Raw genomic sequence first — 4996 nt, forward strand, 5'->3', positions numbered from 1 at the left:
CTAGTGACAGGAGAGTTTCTATAGTAACATTCTATATATAGCCTTGTCACTTGTGACAGGAAAAGTTTTACAGTAACATTCTATATATAGCCTTGTCACTAGTGACAGGAGAAGTTTTATAGTAACATTCTAAATATAGCCTTGTCACTAGTGACAGGAGAAGTTTTACAGTAACATTCTATATATAGCCTTGTCACTAGTGACAGGAGAAGTTTTACAGCAACATTCTATATATAGCCTTGTCACTAGTGACAGGAGAAGTTTTACAGTAACAGTCTATATATAACCTTGTCACTAGTGACAGGAGAAGTTTTACAGTAACATTCTATATATAGCCTTGTCACTAGTGACAGGAGAAGTTTTACAGCAACATTCTATATATAGCCTTGTCACTAGTGACAGGAGAAGTTTTACAGTAACAGTCTATATATAACCTTGTCACTAGTGACAAGAGAAGTTCTACAGTAACATTCTATATATAGCCTTGTCACTAGTGACAGGAGAGTTTCTATAGTAACATTCTATATATAGCCTTGTCACTAGTGACAGGAGAAGTTTTACAGTAACATTTTATATATAACCTTGTCACTAGTGACAGGAGAAATTTTACAGTAACATTCTATATATAGCCTTGTCACAGGTGCTAGGAGAGTTTCTATAGTAACATTCTATATATAGCCTTGTCACAGGTGCTAGGAGAGTTTCTATAGTAACATTTTATATATAGCCTTGTCACAGGTGATAGGAGAGTTTCTATAGTAACATTTTATATATAGCCTTGTCACAGGTGATAGGAGAGTTTCTATAGTAACATTTTATATATAGCCTTGTCACAGGTGATAGGAGAGTTTCTATAGTAACATTCTATATATAGCCTTGTCACTGGTGATAGGAGAATTTCTTCAATAACATTTTATACATTGCTTTGACAGAGAAAGCAAACTGTCTGTGTTCATTTACGAGTTCATGATAGCGCTCAAAACAGTTTCCGCGACACAATGGTACCGTACACACTTGGCATTCATAGTAGGACTTTCTTGCATAGCCTTGCTTGGTTTTATTACGGCTTATTCGACAAAATCCACAAGCTCGATTGATCCCACGCACACGAACTAGCTGGTGTTCAACTGGATTCATAGCATCTGGCCAATCAGAGAGTCCGACTGCCACTTGGTGGCATATGTCACGTTCCAATGGAGGCCCTGGCTGTGACCACATCTGACCTGTAACACAGAAAAAATTAATCATGAGTTACATCACATCAGTAGTACTTGGATATTTCTTTAACAAAACTGAAGAATTACTAAAACAAGACAAAGACATTATAGTTTTCCTATCTGTTGGAAATTCTGGAATATATATCGTATCCCTCCAACATCTCTTAATCCCAGATTTATCCAGTCATAAGTCCATCCATATATCTGTCAGTTCACTTATATGCTAACAGATGCTATTTTATCATCCTGCAAATAACTCTAAAATTAATTTGTATCAAAATGTTTGTCTCGGACCCTAAGCAAATTACTAGACAGACTGATAAGGTGATGAACTCAAGTTTTATAGTGATAGCAAAGAAAACAAACTGAACTGATGAGACACCAAACACTAAACTGTACTAATGAGACACCAAACAATAAACTGTACTAATGAGACACCAGACAATAAACTGTACTAATGAGACACCAAACACTAAACTGTACTAATGAGACACCAGACAATAAACTGAACTGATGAGACACCAAACAATAAACTGTACTAATGAGACACCAAACACTAAACTGTTCTAATGAGACACCAGACAATAAACTGAACTGATGAGACACCAAACACTAAACTGTACTAATGAGACACCAAACAATAAACTGTACTAATGAGACACCAGACAATAAACTGTACTAATGAGACACCAAACACTAAACTGTACTAATGAGACACCAGACAATAAACTGAACTGATGAGACACCAAACAATAAACTGTACTAATGAGACACCAAACACTAAACTGTTCTAATGAGACACCAGACAATAAACTGAACTGATGAGACACCAAACACTAAACTGTACTAATGAGACACCAAACAATAAACTGTACTAATGAGACACCAAACAATAAACTGAACTGATGAGACACCAAACACTAAACTGTACTAATGAGACACCAAAGCATAATATCAAACACTAAACTGTACTAATGAGACACCAGACAATAAACTGTACTAATGAGACACCAAACAATAAACTGTACTAATGAGACACCAGACACTAAACTGTACTAATGAGACACCAAACAATAAACTGTACTAATGAGACACCAGACACTAAACTGTACTAATGAGACACCAGACACTAAACTGTACTAATGAGACACCAAACAATAAACTGTACCAATGAGACACCAAAGCATAATATCAAACATTAATCACTAGTATACGTGAATCAAAACTGACAGGTTGTGAGGTGAAACTGATCAACACTGTTAGAAACAGAAAGTGTAATCAAAGTAATGAACGCCTTGTTTTTCATTTACTTCCTATTATGATAATTTTAACAGTCCCTCTCCTTCTTCTGTTTCAAACAGTATCAATATTTTTCTAGATCAGTTAAATATGTTTTTCTGCACACCTCAGCTGATTCTTTGCAGATATCATTTACACTCTATAATTATGAGAGTCATCTGACTTCCAATGAACATGTGAACTCAAAATTTGTTTTCAGTAGAGACATGACAAAGCCTGGAGACATGCCACTAGCAAAACCTTGTGACATGACACTATCAATGCCTTTAGGCATATCACAATCAAAGCCTGGAGACATGGTTTTCTATTGAATACAGTCTAAAGAGTAAGGGACTATAAGGCCAGTATATTGAGTGAGGGACTAAAAGACCAGTATATTAAGTGAGGGACTAAAAGACCAGTCTATTGAGTAAGGGATGATAAGACCAGTCTATTGAGTAAGGGACTAAAAGACCAGTCTATTGAGTAAGGGACTAAAAGACCAGTCTATTGAGTAAGGGACTATAAGGCCAGTCTATTGAGTAAGGTACTATAAGGCCAGTCTATTGAGTAAGGGACTATAAGGCCAGTCTATTGAGTAAGGGACTATAAGGCCAGTCTATTGAGTAAGGGACTATAAGGCCAGTCTATTGAGTAAGGGACTATAAAACCAGTCTATTCAGTAAGGGACTATAAGGCCAGTCTATTGAGTTAGGGATGATAAGACCAGTCTATTGAGTAAGGGACTATAAGGCCAGTCTATTGAGTAAGGTACTATAAGGCCAGTCTATTGAGTAAGGGATGATAAGACCAGTCTATTGAGTAAGGTACTATAAGGCCAGTCTATTCAGTAAGGGACTATAAGGCCAGTCTATTGAGTAAGGGATGATAAGACCAGTCTATTGAGTAAGGGACGATAAGACCAGTCTATTGAATAAGGGACTATAAGGCCAGTCTATTGAGTAAGGGACTATAAGGCCAGTCTATTGAGTAAGGGACTATAAGGCCAGTCTATTGAGTAAGGGACTATAAGGCCAGTCTATTGAGTAAGGGATGATAAGACCAGTCTATTGAGTAAGGGACTATAAGACCAGTCTATTGAGTAAGGGACTACATGTCAGACTTAATGAGTGAGTACAGCTTAATGAGAACATGACTAGAAGTTAAGCTTACTGAAATAGAGGTCAGTCAATGCTGTTGAACAAAAGGAAAGCAAAAGTGATCCTTAAAGTCCTTCTTGTGTTTGTATGATCTTCCACAACTGGAACAGACAAAAGGTCGCTCATCAGAATGGCTCCTCTTGTGAACGAGGAGCCGACTGTTACAAGAGAAGGATTTCGCACAGATGTCACATTTGTGGCCTCCCATTCCATGATATGTGTTTTTATGGTCATTAAAGCCAGAGTAGGACTTGAAGCCTTTGCCACATTCAAAACAGAAGTGATAGTAGTCATCACTGTGGGCCTGAAGTAGGTGTCGACTCAGTGCTTCCTTATCCTCAAATCCCATATCACATATGGCACACCTGAATCGGTGAGTCTGCATGTGCTGCCACAGCTGATATGATGTCAGGAAAACTCTCTGACACAAGCTACAGGAGAATTTTGACTCCTTCCCCGAAAGGACTTGATTGTCTGTGACTTCTGTGTTCAGGAGCTGGCCAACATTGTCTGCACCATCTACAGAGATACAAGAGTAATGACCTCAGTACAGTGGTAATATTAACATCATTAGATGTATATAGAAGTGGTAACGATATGGGGGGTAGGTTTGTGTAGTATAACATACTACACGAGCTCCCTTCCACAAAAAACATTGTTACACACCCTTGTGTTGTCTGTATTGTATAACATGTATTGTAACTAACAGTGACAGAGACTACGTTTAAATACAATGTCTGAGGTGAATCAATCGTAATTGTCGGTACGCAAAACTAAAAGGTAGTCAAGAATGGCAATGATAAGCTGTTCTTCTAGATAATGGCATGGATTTCTTGTATGCTATAGAGTACGTTGAATAAGCCTATCAACATTGAAGTGAAATCAAATTCAATAAGCAATCAGAAACTGCCCAAATGGAAGCCACCTCGTGTAAATTCCAAATTTATTTCTACATCATTTTGTCCACGTAATCCAACTAGTTCATTGAAAAGACATCCCAATTATTTAACTTATTACACTTGTACATCAATGGATTATCTCCTTACTTAATACACTTGTACATCAATGGATTATCTCCTTACTTAATACACCTGTACATCAATGGATTATCTCCTTACTTAATACACTTGTCATCAATGGATTATCTCCTTACTTAATACACCTGTACATCAATGGATTATCTCCTTACTTAATACACTTGTACATCAATGGATTATCTCCTTACTTAATACACTTGTACATCAATGGATTATCTCCTTACTTAATACACCTGTACATCAATGGATTATCTCCTTACTTATTACACTTGTACATCAATGGATTATCTCCTTACTTATTACA

This window comes from Ylistrum balloti, unplaced genomic scaffold (genome assembly GCF_031769215.1).
Source record: "Ylistrum balloti isolate Yb309-2 unplaced genomic scaffold, AGI_CSIRO_Ybal_v1 Utg369730, whole genome shotgun sequence".
Taxonomy (NCBI): Eukaryota; Metazoa; Mollusca; class Bivalvia; order Pectinida; family Pectinidae; genus Ylistrum; species Ylistrum balloti.